Genomic DNA, 22,617 nt, shown 5'->3' with positions numbered 1-22,617 from the left:
CAAACAACTTTATCACGCCACGAATCTCCACTCGTCTCGGTGCAACACAACTGAATGAATGAATGAATGAGTGAACGAATGAACGAACGAACGAATGACTGACTGACGGACGACTGACGTGGTCTTGATTGAAATGCGTCGACATGCCACTGCCGCCACCGAGTGGGTGGCAGTCTGGGTATTCTCTGGCACTAGGGAGGGGTGGTGACAAGGGGGATACACAGGTTTCCCTAGGTCGGTGCGTACGTATTAATTAGTGTCAAGTGTTGTCGCTTTGAGTTACGCGCCCAAGGGACTACTGCCACAGTGACTGCTCCCCTCTACTGCCACAGCTTCAGCGATAACACAAAGCGATAGTAACAGGCAGCCTCTGCCTCTGCCTCTGCCACTGCAACACGTTCTTCATAGACTCTCTGCGTAATCGATGATGACACGTTTTTGCCTGGGATTCCGCCTCAAGATTCTAAGACTCTCTGGGAAGCAGCTGCCGCCTGAAAATTGCAGAGTAGAGCACCAGCAGCAGCAGCAGCAGCAGCGGCAGTAGCAGCATCAGTCGGCGGCTCCACCTAAACATAGAGGAGCACTCCAGCCGCTGCCTCTGGACTCCTCTCTTCGCATGTGTACTCGTATGAAAGATACTCCTGTAATATTTTTCGCGCATCCAATTACATTTATGTGCTCGTAAACTAAAAATTCTCCCCATAGCCAGCCTGACTGCCTGCCAGCCTTGCAATAATTACATATGTATAGACCACAAGCCCATGGGTAACGTAACGTAACGTCTCTGCCCATATGTGTAAAGCCGCGATTTGGTCGGTCGGTCGGTCTATCGGTGGGAGCGCCCATTTAGGGTAGTCTCATGAGACTCTCATGGCTCCTTTTTTACTCGTATTTTAATAATTTATGGCGAAGGAGTTGGGGAAAATATTGTTAAAATTTAAATGAAACCCAAGTCGAGAAAAACTAATCTCAAATTAATTTCCACAAACCATAAAAATAAGTATCTTTGAATCTCCAAAGAAAAGAAGAGCGTCTTTCAATCTGCGCACAAAATAAGCTTCATTCAATCGAAATAATCTCACAATCTTTAGCTAAACGAAAATAATCTCCACAACTTTCAAAAGAAGGAAAAATATGTATCTTTCAATCTGTAATAAAATCTGCATTGGAAAAAATGCATATTTCCATCTTTCCAACTAAAGGAACATAATTGTTAGTTAAGGAAAACTCTTTCGCTCAGATCACGTAGGTGATTTGATTGCAAATCTTCAGTACTTTCTTTTTGGCCTTAACCTCATTGGCAATTTGTCCGAAAAAAGCGGCCACATATGAATGGAAAACACTTAAAAAAACTAACCAAAAGGCACGAAAAACTAGTTTTTATAGTCTAAAGTTTAGTTACTCTTGCGGAACAAGATTTTAGAAGTGGTAAATATTGTGAAGAGCGAAAATCTCCCAATAGTTTGCTGCTGCCGCCTCAAGTCTTTTTCTATATTTTTCCAACTGCTAATCGGTAGGCTAATACCTGCTGGAAGAGTATTACAAAAAAAAAAAAACATTAACCGCATTGAATATTGCAGTGGGCATTGATTGGATTTCCATTTTCGTTGCCATCAAAAATGGGGGAGGAGAGAGAGATGCTTGCACCACAAAAGTAACTCTGAGGAGCAGCAGCCTAAAGAAGCTCTAAAGTTGAGTGCCACACGGATGTTTGGTGTGGTGTGAAAATGGTTTTGGCTCGAGGCATGCAGCAGTAGAAAGAGAATTATGTGGCACTTTCATATGGCCATAACCGAGCAGCATGCAGCATGCAGCATGTAGCATGCAGCATGTGAATGTCGAATGCTGTTTTCTCAGCTCTACGGATCTCAGTCACTTTTATTTTCTAGTTCGGCAATGAAGCGATGCCAAGGCTGCCACTGCCGCTGCCACTTGTGGCAATTAAAATTCTTTCGAGGCATGAAATTCAAGAACATGTTTTCTTAATGAAAATTCTCGCTTCAAACTATATTTAATAATCAATTATGGCTCGAGTGTGTGTGTTTGTGTTGTCATTGACCTTCAATCTGGGTCTTAAGATCTCTAAAGATCTTATTTCTTAAAGGGTCCAAACACACTCCATACTCCACACCCATCAGTGGGACCTAATAGATCAGGCAATTACCAAAATTTGAAAGCCTCTTAGCTTCTTTTGATGTGAATTTTGGGCTTATAATTTGATATTTCAACATAGTTGTCAATCATAGGAGCTCCGGCTCCAGCTTGTTGTTTTGTTTTTGGGGCGTGGCATGGGGCCACAGATACATCTACATCTACCTGTAGATCTCTTCAGCATCTTTTGTGTGGCGTTTATTAATTTGATCGTTTGGGCTTTCTTGTCCGCTGCCGTTTGACATGATGATGGGTGCCCCATCCCCATTCACCGTTCAACATTCATTTTCGACAGCAAACAGCCCCCGTATGCTGCCACTGCCACTGCCATCGCCACCGCCACACAGGGCTTTTGTTCCGTAAAAATACTTCAGCACACTGCCAGAGCCCCCACGCACTTGTCATAATAGATTCGTTTATAATTTTTTTATTTCTCGTTTTTTTCCGTTTTTTGTTAGCTTTTTTATAGTACATTTTTTGTTGTTGCATGCAGGTTGAATTTTTCGTCGAGTTTTTGGGCTTGCCCCGCACATTAAACGTAATCGTAAGCGGCTTTTGTTGTGCCCCATGAACAGATTTAAATACTACCTAGACGAATACATATGGTGACGACTGTTTGATGTACGTACCTCATAAATCCATGGACAGGTTCTGAAAAAAAATAAAGAAAATAAATAAATAAATAAGATTTAGTTGAATTAAAAATTGAATAAATTGATTTTAGGTTTTAAATTTTTTAATGAAAGGTTAAATTATGCTTAAGATCAAGTACTCTCTCACAGTGTGGCTTAGCAGTAAAGTGCTTTGGCTGCTGTAGTTTTAAGAGGCATTTTTCATCGAATTTTCAACTCAAATTATTTTTTTCACATGCGTTTTTCACGCACAACTGTACCAGTACGTTCCGCCTGTAATAACATCGTTTGTGGCATGCGTCAAAAGAAGTGCAATGCCTGACTGCCTGACTGCCTGCCTGCCAGAAAAGTGTTGCCTACTTCAGGGCATTGAAGCATCCTCTCCCATCCTTCATCCTTCTCCTTTCGCACCAACAGAATCGTTCTAATGAACATATACAAAAATTTCAAGTGCCAGACGCGACGATGACGCGACGCTTTTCTGCCACCTACTGCCACGCCTCCTCTCCGCTCCTCTCCTTCTACACCCCTAGGGACATGCCACAGTCTGGAAGCCCAGTCTGGTTGGCCCGTCTCTCTCTGTCTGTCTAGACTCTAGACCATGGCTAAGACCTGCGTTTAAAATGCAGTCCATTGTTGGTGTCGTTTCGGGTCCCCATTCTGCCGCTGCTCCTGGAGGCGGCTGCTGCTGCTGCATCAAGTCTCCCCAAAGGCTCAAGACAATTGAGTCTGAGAGCGTAATTTGCAACTGCCTGAGACGCAAAAACCTGGTGCCCAGGATGCAGCATGCAACCTGCCACTGCCCCCCCCTCACCCTCTGGCAGGATACGGGGCAGACACTCGGGGGAGAGGTGGAGCCCTAATGAGTGGGGGGATCTGCTATGCCAGTCATGACTTTGGCTTCCAGCCTACTCCCGACTCCTCCATCCACTAGCTTTAGCCTCATCCTCCTGCCTTCCCAACTCCTTCTGCCTCCTGTGACATGTTGTTGCTGCTGCTGCTGCTGCCTTTTGCTGCATTTTGCATCCATAGGCGGCTGCAGGCGAATGCACCAAAAAAAAAAACACCAAGAAAAACATGACGAAAACTGTTTGTACAGTAGCCCCCCTTCCCGCCCACTGCCGCCAGCAGCCTGAAGAGGGAAACCAGAGTCACAGTAGCAAAGGGGTAGAATCGGGAGCCAGAGGTAGGAATCAGAGTTGAAGCTGCAGTCGGTGGCAGACATCGTCCTGTGGCATACCCAACAGGCGTTAATAATCATTCTTGCTTTTTTTTATTCTTTTTTTTCTACTTCGTTTTTTTTTGTTTGCAAAAAAATGCAACGAGTGTTTTGTTTTTTTTTTTTAACTGCTTTTTTATGTGTGTTGTGTTGTTTTGTTGGTTGTTGGAATTGCTGTTCTTGATGCCCTGTAAAACTATGAAAAGCGAAGGAGTTGTATGGAATGTGCTTATGGGTAGGGATAATATTTTTATGGATTTTAAGGGACTGCCTGAAATAGCGCCTCTTGCACCTTTCGCCTTTCTCACAGCAATAAAGCGCATTATTCAGCATTGGGGTTTCGGATTGCTCTTGAACTATTTCAGGCAGTACAATTCTCGCCTCTCAAATGTAAACATTTCTGTAGGGTATCTGGTAGCCTGTAGCCTCCCGCTCTAGAGCATTTCTGCATGCATTTTTTGTTTCAAGTTTTTCCTTTTGGGCCTTGGATTTCATTACTTTTTTTTTGTGCGAAAACTTTTTCATTTTGTGCAGTCAGACGACGACGTCATAGAGAGTGCATTGACTGAAGTCTGCGAAACGAAAAAAAAAACGCACACGAAAAAAAATAAAAGCAACCGCCAAAACAAGCGGCAAGTGGTGCATGTGGAGGAGGTGGTGCATGGAGATGTGGTGCCGGCTTCTGCTGCTGCATCTTTTGTTGAAATGTAGCAACGACATGCAGCAGCAGCAGCAGCAGCATCAGCAGGAGAGTGCAACGTTGCAGCTCCTCTGTGGAGTGCATCTATGGAGTTCAGTAGCTGGCAGCTTTTTGTCTTTGCTGCTCGCAGGAAGCGTTTTAGCTGCGAACCAAAACAAAAAGTTGTTCCAGCCATAATTAAGACTTGGCTTAGACCCCGGCAACCATCCAGCCTTAGAGTGCAAGTCGCTGGCTCTAAAGTGTTATTAGTTTTTTTTTATTTTTCGGCCATTGTTTTCTTTTGCTAAAGGAAGTGCCACCGAAGGAAGGAAGTTGCCAGGGAAATGGGAGGATTAGGAGCAGAACTAGCTGCAGTACATGGACCCACGATCGAGTCCGTTGCACTTGCCACCCGCCAAAAGCCAAAGCCACGACACAGTCAAAGTCAAAGCCGAAGACCACCTGCTATTTTTTTTGTTTTGCATTTTTTGGCCATGGAATTGGTATTGTTTTTGGCCCAAAATTTCAGGCATCACTGAAGCTTGAAACAACAGAAAATACTTCGTATATTTAATAGGAGAATTTCCTTCTTTTTATGCTTGAAAAACTTCCTCGAGGAGTGAGGAGGCAGGCGGCAGGCGGCAGGAAGCAGGAACCAAGCGGCAAGTCGGCAGTCGTGGCAGGAAGGAAACTTGCAGCAGCAGGCAACGACGACGACTACGACTGGTTTTTGTTGTTGCTGTTCTTGTTGTGGCTGCCCCGGCCACCGATTGACGCGACTTTGGCTTTGGCTTTGGCTGTTATTAGTCGCGCGACTGCGGCTGCACGCGAATTTTTGTTTTTATTTTTGCGTTGCCGCTGCGACTGCTGCTGCTGCTGCTGCTTGCTGCTGTTGCCAGCAAAGCCAAAATCCAATTAGCTGTTCAAAAACTTTTGCAAATTCGCGCAGGGAAATTTAATTAATGTTGACACAAAAGTTGAGGCCAAAACTGAATTGAAATTGGATTTTGTAGAGGCGTAGAGAAGGGGCGAATAAAAGCTATAGAGTCTCTCTGGCTGCTGCTCTTATGAGAATCGAATAAATGCTTTACCATTGCCATTGATTGGTTAACCTTTCAGCACTTGAACTTTCAATAAATATTTTGTACATTTATTGCTTTACACTTTTCACCATTTACTACCATTTGGATTTTCCTTGTACTTCTCGTGGAACATTTATCCGTGCTCTGCTGCTTGTCTGCTGCCAAAGTCACCTGTCATTTCTCCCAGGTGGCATGGAACAGGCCATGGAAAATGGTACTCCAAACAACAATCCACCATTAAGCGGCGAAGCAACCGCAGCAGAATGGATGAGCAAACCGCATTTTCAAATGTTAGCCACAAAACGCCCCTGCTGTCTAAAAAGGAGAACAGGTAATGGGTGTGCAGTGAAAATTGCGACTAGAATATATCCTGTAGATAGGGAACTTTGTGAAAAATCATCTCAGAAATGTTTTCCATATTTTTGGATGGATTGGTAGATGCAAATTGAATCCATAATTGACTCAGAGCGGCTCCGCGTCTTACAAATAATTCCAAAATATAAAAATCTGCTTTCGGACACTTTCTGCTATATCCCAATAAATCCTCATGAAGTACACGTATAGGGTATACTTCCAACACCAAAAAATAGAGCATTACCAGGTGCCACATAGTGCTACCAGCAGCTCGCCGCCCCAAGGGGCATACTACCAAAAATGGACTCAACCGCAGAGTTTTTCAAGCGTTAAAACATAAAAATGTCATTAACACTCAACAGATTTCGCAGTGCGCCGCTGAAAGCAACAAACAGGGCCAACAACAAACGGTTTAAATGGCCAATAACAAATTGTTGCAAATGTTCGTTCCCCCAAAAAGAACAACAAGGCAACGAAACCGTCTACACACACACACACACACACACACAGCACAAAGTGCTTCTTTTCCTTTTAGTTTTTCCGTCCAGTTTTCGTTTTTCTTGTTTTTATTTTTCGCATTTTGTTGTAGACGCAAATTTATTTGACGCTTAAAACCGAGCTGTAGACAAGAAAATGACACAGAAACCGAGCTTAAGCCGCGGCTTAGAGTGCCTCAGAGCGTGTCATAGAGCCGGAGGCACCGGCATCCCAAGCGAGGGCAGGTGGGGGTCGGCAGCGGCAGCGGCAGCCAGAGCTCTAGGTAGAGGGTATCATTTACGCCATAATTTTTCGCTGGCTCTGAATTTTTTCCTTAATGGTTTTTAATGAGCGGCTTGGCGCGTAAAAGTGTTGGGGTGTTGAGAAATATGCCTCTGATTTATAGGAGTCTCTCTAGTCTATACTTAAGGCCACACCGAAAAGGCAACGAGAGCTTGTTGCAATCTGCGATGCCAGCCCAAGTATCTGTATTTGGCATTCGCTGATGGATCAGATCTATGGACAGCCGACAGCATAATGTGGGTTCGATTTTCGGGAGTGACTAATAGGATGACAATGATGAAAAGTGGCTGAGAAATTATGTGATAAAGGTGATTATTTTGGGTACTTGCAAGCAGGGAAAATGGTTAACGGAAATGGAAATAAAAGGCAAAAGACAAAAATGACCAAAAAAGTATGCAAATTCACTGAAAGTTTAACTTTGCTCAAGGTTATCCACCTTTTAGGGATTATCTCCCATTTATTTGTGCACCTGCTTCATTTTGCGCCTCAAAAACCATTCTCTCAAGCACTCCCATGGATTAAGGCTTCCCATGATTACATGAACCTCCCAGCAGCTACTTCTATAGACCATTAAAAGACACTTGCTCTTCGGGGATCCTCTCAATTACACTGTAAGATTGCCTGCTAACTGGTTAACTGTTCACATCCTTATATGACTACGTGTTGACAACAAAATTAATTCAAATTAGCAAGAATTAATAAAAAGAGAGAGCAAAAAGACACAGCCAAGGTTAACACAACATCAACACAGACACTGGCTGGCAGTTTGCGTGTTGCAAAAGCCTTTTTATTTTTTTGTTAGCAGCTGCAGCGCTCAGAAAGGCAATACCCCCTAGCCCCCTCCCGTTCGCCAATAACCGAAGAACAACTTGTGGTAATTGGATTTTGTCTGATACACCGATACCCTGGATAATAAGAGACATAATTGCCATGCATTTCGGATGCATAATCTCTTTGTGCATGACTCTCGATATCCCATTACCCCACCCTTCCATCCCTCCCACCAACTTCTCTCCTTCTCCGCTCTCGTGCTGGTGTGATGATTGGGTCTCCAAACAGAAGCCATGGACTGACTCTCTATGCATCTATCTATCTATCTATCTATCGCCTCTGTCTTTGCATCTGAAGTGAGACATTAATCTCAGTTAAGGTTTATCTTTGATGCATAATAAATGAGGCGCTTTTCCTGGGGACTAAAAGCAGCTATTTATTAAACGTTGCTTAAATGAAAAAAAAAGAGAACACAAAGCGGTCGTAGCGAGGAGGCGTCGGCTCCTCCAGCGATCTTATTAACCCAGTTTATTTTTTTTTGTTTCCTTACCTACCAAAATCAACAAAAATCTCCTTAAAAACATTTTGAATACGTCTTTGGCTGCTGTTTCTTTACTTCTTCCTTGATTTTTCGTAGGTTTTTTTTTATCTGACGACAGACACCCTCCAAAAAAGAGTAAATCAGCTCTGCCTGCACAAAAGTAAACACAAAACATGCACAAAAAAAGAACGAGAAGAAAAAATAAAACACCGAAGGAATTGCAATCACTTTTATGGAATGGGGAAAGGGAAAAAACCAGGAGGTCCACGTGCAGGTCCGAGGGGAGAGACCCCGACCAACACCCGCCTTCTCATCGTCTGTGCAAACAGCCGCCAGCATCAATCTTCTAATGCGTTCAACAATTTTTTTGCGCTGTTTTAGCAGTTCCTTTTATACTACACCGATTTTTGTATTCGTTTTTTTTTTTTTTGTTATTTTACATATTTTCGGTGTTTACTTTTAATGTAGGGAATACCCTTTCTTAATATCAGTGAAGGGTGAAGAGTTGTATGACTTTTTAAACAGAGTTGGCCATTTAATTCTACAAGACATTAACTTAAAAATAGTATTTTAATATTAAGAGAAATTCAATTTGTATGTGAGACGATTTTTAATATTTTTATATAAGAAAATAAAATCAGTCAAAGACTTTCCTCAATGTTTCTTCAATGATTTATTTGCATTTTCGATCAATTTAATGTTGCAAAAATAATTAAAACTTAAAAAATTACTTAATTCCAAAATCCATAAATCCATCAAGGCTCCACTCTGATCCCTTATAGAGTATCCCATACTTCGTATATTCTCTGCTGCCTGCTGTCTTGTCTTTCCAGTTAAAGATATTTCCTCAGTTTGCCGAAAAAAGATTTCTGTGCCACATTTTTGGGTGCCTACAACTGAGAGCCCGAATTGACTTGTTGTCACGCCCCCTCATAACCTGCCCCCTTCGACCGCCCCACACCCCCGGGGGCTGTGTGACAGCGACATGCAAATTTATGAAAGGCCCCTTGTACGAGTATATTCATTCCTTGACTCTTTTTCGAGGAGTACTGCTGCTCGTGTATTAATTTTTACCGCCGCCGCCGTCGCTGCTGCTCTTGTTGTTTATTGATGCCGTTGGCGGCGGGACGACTACACGGGACACGCCACTTGATCTGGAAGTTTGGAGCTGGAGCAGCGACTAAAGATGTAGCAGGAGGGACGGAAGATGGAGTTGTATCTCAGGCTGCAACTGAGGCTGAAGATGTAGCTGTAGCTATAGCTGGCGGTTGAGACCTTGTTTTCGTGCGACGGGACGGCGGAAACGTTGTTAATAATTCGCTCGCATTACGCGCCGCGATCTCGAACGAAGATGTCGTCTTAATGACTTCATTAATATTGAGTAAAACACAGAAAGCCAGAGAGCTTGCCCAGCCAAAGCAGGCCAAAGGAAAGAGTCAAATGAATGAGCAACGAAATTCGCGCTCAATTGCCAAAACCAAAACCAAAACCCCACAGCCCCAGAGCATTAAATCCACGAACGAAATGCTTCACTTGCTTCGATTCAAGTTCCACTTCACGTTGCACGTTCCTCTCGTGGCTGTGCGATGGATGTTGTTGTTGTTGTTGTTGTTGTTGCTGTTGCTGTTGCCGTTTCCGCTGGCCACTCGCAATTGATGAGGCAGCAACAATAGTTGTTGCCCCTCCTTCTGGCGATTATACACTGTATATGTGGTGTAATTAAAATTAATGCGAAACTTAAGCGGCAAATTTAATAAGAATGCATTAGACAAAGTCTGAGAGGAATCGTTGGAATCTGATTATATGTACACCTGATCTCAGCGTTAATGTTGAGAAATGCAGCAGCAAATGCATTTAATATTAGTTTCATGTCATGTTATATTTATATAAGATTTTTGTTAGATTCTAATGTATAGATAGATAACCAAGAAAATGTTGCCAAGAGAATGTTACCTCTGGCGTGCTTCCTGGGCTGAAGGTGTTTCAGAGTGCTCCACAGATGTATTTGATGTTTTCCATTAAAGAACACGACTTTGATTGGACATTCTCCAAGTAATTCTTTCAGTAACTCAAATATTTACTTAACACGCTAAGTTTTTCGACCCTAAAGTAGTTTTTCGATGTATCCAAGCTGTAAATTCGTGGCGAAAATTGTTCTATGTTATCCCTTTAAGGTTTAAGGCTTATCAAATTCCCTTTACATGCCAACAAAGAAGCTTAAACTTTAGTTTTCTTAACTTTTAGCCAACTTTAGCTTGGGCCTTATGGCCGCTGTCCCTCTTTGCCATAACTTTCTCAGACTTCCCTTGAATGAAAAGACTTGAAGTCTTGCCCCAATCTCCCTTTCAACTCTGTTGCATTTTCTTGGTATCAAAGCCATAAAAGATATAAATGCTTGATGGCAATATACACATCATCATCTGCTGCTGCTGTTTCTCGTGCTGCAGCTGCAACTGAATCAGCTTTGTGGGCCAGGAGCTGGGGGCAGCTTCATGTCACATCCGCGTGACGACATCAAGGCAAAATTAAAATAGCGACATTTTATTGAGTTGTCAGTTGCATGGAATGGAACACATGATGCAAATGCAACAGAGGCCACGCCTCTACCAGCAGCCTCTCAATCCGGCGGCCCACTCCCAAGAAGTCCACACCCAAAAAACGAAGCAAAACGAACAAAATACTAGGGGGAAAAGCCAAATAAAATTGTATGCAAAAGGAGTAGACGCGAGACGTGCGACACATGTGGAAGGATGAGGTGCTGATATTGCAACGCCCCACAGTACAGCCCCCCTGCTATAAAGATTACACTGCACTACACACGACACTCAACGCACTACAACACCATAAAGTCCATGGAATATGCTGTACGACAATCTTTTAATTTCTGGAATTTGCTCAACATTTAGTGGGCGTTTTTCTCGCCGCCTTCCCAGTGCGTGTGTGTGTGGGTGTGGCAGCAGCCTTTATTTATAGATATTGTATGTGAAGCATGTAATTTCTTGCAGTGTATGAGCGAGGGAGAGAAGTTCATTTGTTAACCCCTTGATGACGATGATGATGATGATGATGATGGTAGGGCAAGCGAAAACATTTTGCATAATTTGGCAGAAATTAAAAACAAGGGTAATATTCATACGCCGTACATATGTATGCACATAATGATGTATATAATATCCATATACTCATATGAATACTTATACTCGTTTGTATATTCGTTTTACTGGCAAACAAAAGAAGGGCGTTGAAATTGACACCTCGAGTGCAAAAGAACAGAAAGGAAAAGAGGAGAGGAGAGAGAAAAAAAACAAATAAAGGCAGGAGAGAAATAATATATAAACCCTTTTTCGACAGCCAGCCACAGAAAGGAACTTCGGCCTGCTGGCTCTTGGTGTCCTGCTGGCTCTTTCCAAAAGTTCAACGAAAATAATATTCACACTGCTCATGGATTAACGGACGAGCGATAGCGAGGATAGCGTGACACGTGCGCTGATCGTGAGTTTTGTTCTATTAGCAAAGGAAGTGTGCTAATATCTCACCTCTCTCTTGACAGCTTTGCAGCTCGCACACCTCTAGAAATTGCCTGCTCTCCCTCTTTACATATCTCTGAGTCCGTAATTCCGTTCATGCTTCATTTCAATTGCTCTCCCAGCAATACAAGGAAGCTTTTTCTCTTGGGGTTTGTTTATCACTAGATTCGTTGTAAAAGGTTAGGAGGATTTTTATGAAATGTTCCCACAGTGCGACACATTATTAAAGACCTAATAAATAAATAACGGAATCTTAAGTCACTGCGTGCATTCTGTTTTTGTATTCAATTCCTTATTGCCATAATTTTTCTAGACTGAAACGACAACTTTAATACCCTTTAAATTCGCTAATCGCACAAATACACATTTCAGGGCTGCTTCAATAGAAAAAAGCTGAAGATCGATTATTGAATCTCTAATTCTGAGATTCCTTTGAAAAGCTCTTTGAAATCGGACTTTAAAGTGTTCCTTTTAAAACGTTTCAACCAGACACATATATTAATTTTCTCTCTCCCATATGCAAAAAACCGACTCCCATCCCTAAACTTGCGTTCTGGTGGCTGTTGCTACAGGGGACCCTGACGAACGACGCACGTCTGTTGCGGACACACTTTGGCAATTCATTTAATTATTATATTATAAGGCAGCACACACACAAACACACACACACACACACACAGGCATAAAGGCAGCACTGACGCACAGAGATCGCTCACACACAGCTGCAGTCATAATAAAGAGGAAAACGGCCATAAAACGCTCGCACACAAAAGTGCCAGGAAACTTGTGTAATTCATATCGCATAAAGGCGAAAGCCCGAAGAGGGGGAAAGGTGAAAAGACAGCTCGTCGCAGCAGGCAGCGCGGGACTCAAAGAGGATAAGAAGAGGTGCACACTGCAGAGAGTGAAGAGGGGGAGACCGATGAGGATATGCCTGACAACCGCAAGGCAGGCAACTGCCACACACAGACACTCCACGCACACACGCACGCACACCCATACCCAAAGCCAAAGCTAAAGCTTAATCTAAAGCCAAAGCCATGTTACACGGCCAATGCCCTCCCCTCCCGCCACGCCAGACAATTGGCTTTGACAATCGAATACGAATCCGCTTCAGCGTTCGCATCGCTCGTCCGTCGTCCCTTTGGCCATAGTATCAATTGCAGCAGCACCTCAACCCGAAAGGCCAAACACCCCCCTCTTCGCTACACTCCTCTGTCTCTCTGTTTTCTGTCCGCTTCTTTGTAGCCACAAAAATTACATTCGAGTTGCCGCTGCTGCTGCCCCAAAAGCCAAGAGCCAACAGCCAACAGCCAACAGCCAAAAGCCTCGAAGCCCAATCCCCAATCTCAACTTATCGCCGGCTTTTGGTCATGTTAATTTTTAACCTCAGGCTTCAGGCAAATCGAAAGCTGATCGTATAAAATTACGCCTGACAGCGGACGCTGAATGTGGTAGACCGGGAGGCGAAAGAGGGAGGAGTAAAGAGGGGTTGAGGATACGATCAAGACCGCAAAAGGTGACACTCCCCTGCGGCTGTCACTATATATAGATTACATATAGCAGATATTGTACAGTTGCTGATCTCTGAAATGACTTTTTGGCATACTGCTCTGCTCTGCTCTGCTGCTGCTGCTGCTGCCGCTCCTCCTCGAATGGAAAGTAAAAGTCTGGACAGCAGCAGCAGCTGCAGCTTTTTGGCAGGCGGATTCTTCTCCCTCATTGGAATGTTATAGATCTTTAAATGTTTCTTTCTATAGGTCCAAAACAGTAGCTCTTTAAATGGAGTCCTGCATGCATATCTGATGTGTTCCCCAGAGAGAAACTTTTCATTAAGTGCCGCTTCTGTCGCTCTCTAATTAACTTTTGTGCGACCATAGAAAAATGGGAAATCTCTTCATCAGTTCATCACACGCAACTCTCTAGATCCAAAAATGGCATTGTATCTCTCTCTCTCTCTTTCTATGTTGCCATTGCGTAGGCCGTTATTCCCATGGATATTCAAACTAAAACGAAACCAAATGGTTGTTAGCCAATGATGGAGCAATGCGTGGGAGACTCAAGATAGCCGAGCCGAACCGCGCCGCGCCGCTGGCTTGTGGCCGTTAAAGGGATAACATGTTTTTGGCCAGAGACCAGAGACCGCCTGTTGATTTGCCAGCGATCTAATACCGCATTAATTTGGTAATAAAAATAGATTCTGTTGCCCATAAACACACACAAAATGTGACACAATCAAAAACGGCAAGCGGCGGCTCATTTATTGATAACTGTTGGAGACCAGTCGCAGTCCCAGGCCTAGTCCCAGCAGTCCCTCCCCAGAGCCATTGGCTAGAAACCGGTTGGCACGGTTGTGACTGAAAGACTGGGGCGTGTTTTAGCATTTGTGTGTTAGCATTTAATGGGCGCCAAAGAGTCACCCTACTTAGTCACAGAGCCACAAAGTTACAGAGTCAGATCCAAAGTGGTTTTAATAAGCAATAAATAGAATATTTAATTGAGAAATCAAATGCAATTTTGATAAATAAATGAGTGCTGAAAGTGGAGTGCATGCAAAAACGAAAGGAATGCACGGATAGAGGCACTCTCTCTGTGTCTTTTTACTTGAAATAAAAGTCACTTTGACTAATGAATCAATTTGCCAGCGGCGGCAGCCTAATGATGAAGTTGCTGGCAAATGGAGGGCATGGGGCGGGGTGCATGACTGTCTATATATCTGTGTATCCCTCTGTCGGAACTTAGTTGAGTTGATTAGGGGAGTCGAGGAGGAGGAGTTGGAGTCCCATTAATGGACAAGCTGCTTGCCTCGCTCTCACAGGATATGCTGCACACAAAGAGAGTGTGTTCCATGTGTGTGTGTGTGTGTGTTCTGTGTCCCTTGCCAGACAGTTCACATGACGTCTCTGTTTGTTTTGTGTCTCTACCTCCACTCCCTGCACACCACTCTTGTTCTCACAATCTCTTATTTTTAGTCGTCGTTCCTCAATTAATTGCAAACAACACAAAAAAAGAAAAAAAGAGAAAAAGCAGAGAAGTAAAACCAAATGAAATCAACGAATAACCCCCCGCAACCCACCCCTCCGACAGCAGACGATCCACGGTCCGTAGTTCCAACAACAAAGGCAAAAGCAAGCAAAAAGCTTGAGCTAAAGTTGAAAATATACCGTTTAATGCCCAATGGCCACGCCTACTTTTCCCACACTATACTCGTACACAAAACACAGAGACAGGCAGCAGGCAGCCAGCAGCAGGGTGTGTGTGTGTATGTGTGTGTGCATTACGAGTGTGGGAGCGATGCCGAGGCGAAGAGGAGGCGGCGGTGGAGAGCGCTTAAAAATGCGTAAAAGAGTCAACTTTGACTGCAAACTGCAATGAGAGGATGTTTGTTTGAGTTGTTGTGTGGATACGCTGCAATGAAAGCGGGGAAGAAGGGGCATGCACGGATTGCAGTTCGTTTGTAAACGTTTTGGATTAAGGGAAATACGTTGTCCTTTAGAACAAATCTAGTTTAGAGTACACATCTCTCTGTACACATCATTCCCTCTACCAATTACCCATATTTTTTACACTTTACAAAATACAGCGCATCTCCTAGTCGTTACTCTTATTCTAATCCTTTAGCTCTGGTTGCTATGCAGTTTTAGCTTCACTTTTAGCATTTTGCATTTTGTTTGCGCTGTGTCTGTGTCTCCGAGTTGATTGCACCGCTCCGTACACCCCCGCCGCCTCTACCCTTTCTACACTGACCCTCCGTCCAGTCCACTCTCTTTCTAGAGCCACTGCCCCACCCCTTTTAACTGCATTCTCTTCGCTCCACACCCCTCCATTCTCTTGTTGCTTTATTTTCTCCGATTAATAAATGAAAAGTTGTACCCAAGTTGACGGAGGAAATTTCTTGCTGACTTCTCAAATGCAATTTTCTGCATAGAACTTCAAGTTTTCAGCTTTTGGCAATGACATTTTTGTGGAGCATTTAAACATTGATTTTTAATTATATTTCATAGATGGAGGGATGGATGGGGGCCGGCCATGGACGCGTGTTGGATGCGAATTTGTCGCTGAGTTACCAAAAGTCGCTGGGGCATTGCTACGTGAGTTATGTGGCGGCACGTGCCAGGGGCGTGGCAGGGGAACCACACACAAAGACACACAACTAACTGCTCTGCTGGCCATCTAATAAACAAGTTTACCGCTGAAAGGAATGGACATTGCCGGGGATAAGCGTGCTGCTGCTGCTGCCCCATCTTTCGCTCTCTTGCTCTTTGGGGCCGCATTTTCCAGCTGCCTGGCTAATCGGTTGCGTAATCTTAAACGCCAAGCAACGCCAAGCGGCAATTGAAATGGATTGCAGGCCAGCCCGTCGTCTTCCAGGAGCAGCAGCAGCTGCCGCCAGTGCTAGTGCCTGTGCCTGTGGCTGACTCGTGGGGTGCCAGCTGTTTGGTCTGTTGTCAATGGGTGTCTTGGTCTCTCCACCACAATCTTTTGACCCACAATCGATGCTCAAATTTCATTGGAGTTTTCATGTGAAATTTAATTTTTACGCCTGGCAGAAGCGTCGTAATGCCAACTAGTCTGCCACTGGAGCCACCATAATTCCTTCTGTCTCTGTGTTCGTGTGTTTGTGTGTGTGGCATGCAGCATTGCAGCTAATTGCAGTGGCAGTTGCAAAAATAAAGACAACTCTTTGGATTAAGGCAAGGGGCAGCTGGAGGGTAGAGAGAGAGAGAGAGAGTTTCTTGAATGTTGCGCCCGTGGGTCATCATAAAAACATTATGGGAAGTCGCGCAAAAGGCAAACAAAAGCTACACTCGCAGAAAAGCCATAGACTTTCGCATTAAATATGAATTTCTGCAGCATCTTTGTAGGAAGACTTTTCCGTGCGGTGCCGCAACTGCAACTGGTGGAATTTTTTCAAAGGAATTGCAGCAGCACCATAGCCAGAAGCAGCAGCAGCTGCAGATGGCATTGCCCCAACGAAGTTGTCTGATGCGTGTGTTGCATCTGTGTGCAGTTTGACAGTGCAACATGCGAGAATTTGATGAACAGTCGCCCTTCCATTTTGGGAAGGGAAGGGCATGAGGGAGGGCATGACGAATGGGGCATTGGCGTCTGTCTCCTGGGAGTGGGTGTGTTCGGCACTGCCTTTGCAACAAAGTTTCCTCGTACCGTAGAAAAGGTCAGGCTGTTGCGCTCGCTGTCTCTCTGCCTATTGTTGGCGTCACGCCGACCGACAACCGGCGACCCAATGCGATTGACGGTTGGTTCTCCTACCCAGCAGCGTGCGAACACGTTTCGCTCTCGTCGCAGAGATTGGAGCGCAGTTCAGCGCACAGGTGTCTCCGGCCCATGGACTCCACCGCCACTAGTCTGGCCACGAACTCCAATCGACTCCACACCACTCCATGCCATGCCACGCCATTCCATGCCGTTGATTGGCTTTTAGCCATCGCTGCTGCTGCCGCCGCTGCTGCTGTTGTCGCTGCCTGTCAAGTTTGCTGGTTTGCCGTTTCGTTTTTCGGATTTATTTTTAATAAAACTGATGTCATTTATTGGGTTTACCTTTATTTTATAGCTTATTGTTGCTAAATGCTTGTACGACAGAGAGACGATGGCAGCGTGGCGTGGCATGTGGTATGTGTGGTGTTATGGTGTGTGGGCTGTTGGGGCGTGAGATTGTTTGTGGCACACAGTGTAAACAATAGCTGCGTGATGTTGTAACCTGATGCCAAGGACAACTATTGGATATGTAATTAGATATGTCTAGAAAATGTAAAGGTTTTCAAATGATTTTTAAATGAGAAAAACTACATCTCAAGGCATTAGCATCAAAGAAAACTCTCTGGAACATCTTTTAATGCAAAACCAAGCCAAACCCCTTAAGTAGTTACCATTTCCAAGAGGTTTCTGCTTCTAAGAAAGTATAGCCCAAGTTTCTTGGTATCATAGGAGCACTCTATCTCTCAGTTGCCTCTCTGTAACTCTAACATTTTCATCACAAAAGTGAGAGGAGAGCGCGCACGTAGACTGCGGCACTTCAATCTCAATGTGGCATTCGCATTCGCATTTGGCTCAAGCGTCGCTTTGGGATGGATGATGTGTCATCACTTGAGGCAGTAGCCAAAAGATGAAGATGTGGATGCCAACACTGAAGGGGGTTCTACAATTATGAGAAATGTGTAACAGCCGTCGACTTTTGATGTTGGATGCCGCCTGACAGAAGCTACCATCTCAAGTGATCTTTCGTTTGCGATGTGGCACAGCTGTCAAAAAGTGCAACAGAGAGCTGCAATGCTGCCACACTGCCACACTGCCACACACTGCAAACATCTATCGATGATGATAAAGATGATTATGATGTTTCGCGACTTGTAATGCAGTTTTAATAGCCCTGACCTTGTTTTTTGGGGGCAACACATTGGACTCTCGCTTTTGCTTCTGCTCTGGCCGGTGGTGTTGGTTGCGTGTGCGTCTGCCATAATTAAAAATGTTTTTGCTGCGAATACTTAATGAAAACAGATAAAGTTTTTCGCTCTGAAAATTATGCTCCAACAGAGCGACAGAAGTGGCTGTCGAAGCAGCTGTGGCTCGACCCCTGGGGGGCCGCCTCTACGACTATTAAACTGTTTTTTTGTTGTTGTTAATTATTGCGATAACGCAACTTGTGTGCTGTGGCTGTGACTGGTGGGACTCTCTCGGTCTCTGTGTCAGCTGCTACCTCTGTTTTTTGGAAGACACCGACGTGCCTTTGAAGCTGCCGTTGGCTGCCCCAATCTGTGGCTAATTGAAATGCATCGCAGATCGCTTAAAGATGATTGATGGATTCGAATACATAAAGATGTTTTAAGCCTTGCTTTCGCTTTTAACTTTCGACCTTTTCACACACTTTGCTGTGTTGCTGTTTGTGTTGCCACTTAATTGAAATGTGGCATCAGAAATATGAAAATCTTCTAATTGGCTGGATGCACTCTGTTGTGGCACGTTGTTTGGCATGCAGCAGCCTCCCTCCCTCCTGCATCCATTGGCATGCACTTCCTTTTTGGGATGGGTGGGGGGAAGCTCTATGCAACGCATAGGAAATTTTCTTTAAAAATCAGTTGTTGCAGCGTTGCTGTTGTCTGTAGTCTGTAGCCGTGTTGCACTGTTGCAATGTTGTTGCAACAGCCAGTACAAGGCAGCCACAAGTACAAAAGCAAGTTGTTAAAATTCCTGTTTAAAGTTTTGTACGCACATGCAACAGGCCTCCACCACCACCAGTCCCCGCCAGTTTCAGTCGCAGTGATGCTTCCTCTTGCCCTCAGCTGCTGCAAGCTCCAAACTCGCTCTCTCTCTCTCTCTCTCTCTTTCTCGCTTCTACTTGCAACGTGCAACTTCAAAGGAAGCTGCTGCCTGCTGCTGCATGTTTGCATTAAAGACGCATTTTGTTTGCCCAGCAGATCCCCAGATCCCCCATCCCAAACCATACCATCGTATCCCATCCTATCCCATCCGAAGACTACGATGACGATGATGATGAGGACGTCCGCAGCGTGTTAGAATACACAACATGTAAGCCAACAAAACAGTTGGGGCCACTCATAATCAGGTTTTAGCCACGAACAGCAGAGCAGAGAGCCCGCAAAGACAGAGGCCTACCAGAGGCCCAGAGCTGGAGCCAAAGACAGGGCCTCCATGCATAAAGGGAGTAACTTGCTCCACGGCTCCATCGTCGGCGTCGGCGTCGGCGGCTGCGGCTGCGACAGCGGCTCCAGCGCTTATTGCCTGCTGCCTGCACATGATTGCACACAAAAGAGCAGCCAGCAAATAGGCAGCACACAGTGGGCTCGAAAACGATGGAAATATACAGAGAAATATAAATCAGGAAAGTGTTTTCGGATCTTGGAAAGGTTTACTGACTGGCGCAATTATAAAATATCCACTTTTAAAATTAAATTCGCTCAAAATGGTCCAAAAATTATATTAAAACTTGAAGTTTCTTAGTTTTTTGGTATTAGATATTCTACCAGAAGTATCCTTGTGTATTTTTTTTAGCTGGATGCACCACAGTGCCGTTTTAGTCGCTGTTTGCCGACGATAGCATTGCCTCTCAGGTGGGCCAAGGCTAGGGCGGGGACGATGCTTTTGGGCCGCTTAAACAATTATGGCAACGGCTATGCGATCGCCCAACGACAACAACCCCGACGACGAGGATGATGATAATGAAGCTGATGATGATGATGAGAATGTATGGAGAGAGAGAGAGAGAGAAAAAAACGAGCAGAGCACATCCTTCCATCATCTAACTATCCTTCGTATCTATGCATCTGTAGTTATTTGTATTATTATTTTGCTTTGTTTTTTTTCTGTATTTTGTGGATGCGTTCGCTTTCTCAGCTGCTGCTGCTGCTGCTGCCGCTGCTGCAATGTTTGCTGGCTGTATCTTGTATCTGTGTGTGGACGTTACTTCCTCCCATCATCTGTGGTTTAAAGATTTTTTCCACCCATCGTGTGGTTTCATGTTTTTTGGTTTTATTGCTGTGCTGCCGCTGCCGCTGCTATTGTTGGCTTTTGGTTTTATTTATAGTTAGTTTGGTTTTAGCGCTCGCTCTCTCGCCTGTTTGTTGGCATTACCTCAAGCGCATTCATTGCCTCCCATTGCCTTGCATTGCTGCATGATGATGATGCCTGCCAGCATCAAATCTCGTCATAATTGCAGAGTTATACATAGACACACGCACTAACTGATACATGAGCAGAGAGCAGAGGGAGGATAGCAAGGGCGTACTGGCAGCAAGGGTAATTTTAATTGCAGAGGGTTGTGTGATATCTTCAGGTGGGAGGGATATTAAGAGTCACAAAATGAAATATGCAAAGCAGAAATCAACCAAAAAGCAAGCCAAAGCCGGTGAAGGGGTTTAAAAAAGTTTTAAAAATATATTTGAAATACAATTTTAAAGCAAAATAGTCCAGTCTTTCAATCTATCTTCAGTAAAATTTAGGCCTTTTTTTCTTCTATTCTCTTCTCATTATGCACAGCTCCAAACTCTTCGCTCCACCCTCGCATTTCTTTTCCTCTCATTTTCTACAGCATTTGGCGCACATTTGTTGCAGCAATTTTTGCAGCACTTTTTGTTGTGTTCTATGTGTGTACTTTAGTTTTTATTTTCGTCATATTCCAAGTGTGGTTTTCCTCCCGTTCTTGTTTCTGCTTCATTTGTTTTGTTTTTGTTTTTGTTTTTCTTCGTTTTTGTTCTCCATCCGTTTCCATCTTCTTGTTGATTTACTTTTTTTCATTTCATTTCTTTTCGTTTGTTTTGTTTTATGTTTTTGCTGTGGCAGGTTTTTCGCTTGCGGTTTTCACGTGTTGCTATCTTAGCTCCAGCTCTTTTTTTCTGATTTCTTTCTCTGTTGGCATTTGTTCTTGTTTTTATAGTGCAGTGGCAGAGTGGTCGTAGTGGAGGAGGGTGGAGTGGGAGCGGAATTGCCATGAATAAGCAGCCTCAACGAAAATAAAACTAAAAACAAAAAAAATAATCAGCCCTTTCCAACCGCCCGCCTCTGACACTAGAACCTAGGAGCCCAAACCCAAGAGCAGAGGGTGTCTGTCCCCGAATCTCCCACTAGTTGGCTTCTCCCTCTTCCGCTGCTTCTAGTTCTGCTTCACCCTCTTTCTGAGCTTCTATTTATGCCACTCACTGCCTTTGCTGCCGGCGATTTGTGTGCTAATAATTCAGCATTTCAGCATTTGTTTCAATATTTTTTGCAGTCTTCTTTTTTCTTTCTTTTCATTTGCCGCCTTGTTTGGATGTGACTTTTCGTACCCTAACATACAAACATAGGTGGAAGGGTATGACTATTTACAAGAGAATATTGTAAATCGATTTCAGACTTTAGAAATTTAATTTAGTTTTCACATAGAATTTAAAAGGGAGAAAAATTAGTTTTCTGCAACCAAAATTTGTATTTTATCTAAAGATACCCAAATAAAAAAAGAGGGGAAATTAGAAGCTAGAATTTCCCAAGAGTATCTTCAACTTCGTTTTACCAAAATTCTAACCTTTCTTTCTGGTTTAGTTTTTGTTTTTGTTTTTGTGTTTGTTTTTTTCTGTGTTTGCATTTGTTGCGCTTGTTTGTAGCTACTTCTTGTTTCTGTGCTTTTTGTGTTTGGTTTATGTCTTTTTGTAACTTTGCTTTTATTATTCTACATATGTATGTACATATGTACATGCTGCACGCTTTTTGGCCTTGCCACCGTATTTTAGTTTTTGTTGCGAGCTGCAAACATTGTAAATTATTTGCAGCAGCAGCCAAGTCATAAATATAGATACAATTTATCAACTCCATGGATGAGTTTCAAGCTTAGTTCGTGCTTTGTTTGAGTATCTTTTATCTGGTGTTGGTTTTTTATTTACAGCATTGGCTCGTTTATCAAACGCCTGAGTCTGAGTCGGCCTATCATTTGTGTGAAGCAGCAGCTGGTGGGGGGGACATCATCACTTAATAATATTGACACTTCTATTCATCTAAAGCATCGTAATGCCATACAAAAATATATAAAGAGAGAGAGAGAGAGAGAGAGAGACAGAGACGCAAACACAATCACAGAAAATGAAGTGATTATGTTAACCGGTTCGGTATCTTCCTTTTTGTTTGTGTTCGGCCTCAGAATCGTATCTCTCTGTGGAGTCTGTGAAAATTTACATCAAAATTAACTTGTTATGATGGGCCTGAAAAGCAACAGAGAGTGAGAGACAATTTCAAGTTTAAAAACCGAAACACTGAGCTTCCAAACTGACATCCACTTTAGAGGAAGAGACAGCAGAGCAGATACTCCACCCCAAAACTCCAACTCCAGCTTCAACATCAACATCAACTTCAACTCCAACTCCTTCTACAGCTGGAAGA

The 22,617-nt window shown here is 43.8% G+C and overlaps 1 protein-coding gene across 2 annotated transcripts in view; it reads right to left on the bottom strand.

Moving 5' to 3' along the window:
• LOC117587338 overlaps positions 1-22,617 on the bottom strand; it is a 73,596-nt gene that overhangs the window by 37,536 nt on the left and 13,443 nt on the right. For both annotated transcript variants that reach the window (XM_034277977.1, XM_034277976.1), the window contains exon 2: positions 2,781-2,802. The gene's annotated coding sequence lies outside the window, so the exon portion shown is untranslated. The remainder of the gene's footprint in view (positions 1-2,780; positions 2,803-22,617) is intronic.

Source organism: Drosophila guanche, unplaced genomic scaffold (assembly GCF_900245975.1).
Source record: "Drosophila guanche unplaced genomic scaffold, DGUA_6, whole genome shotgun sequence".
NCBI lineage: Eukaryota > Metazoa > Arthropoda > Insecta > Diptera > Drosophilidae > Drosophila > Drosophila guanche.
Note: the sequence above shows the minus strand (reverse complement) of the source record. Positions and strands in the feature narration are given on the sequence as shown.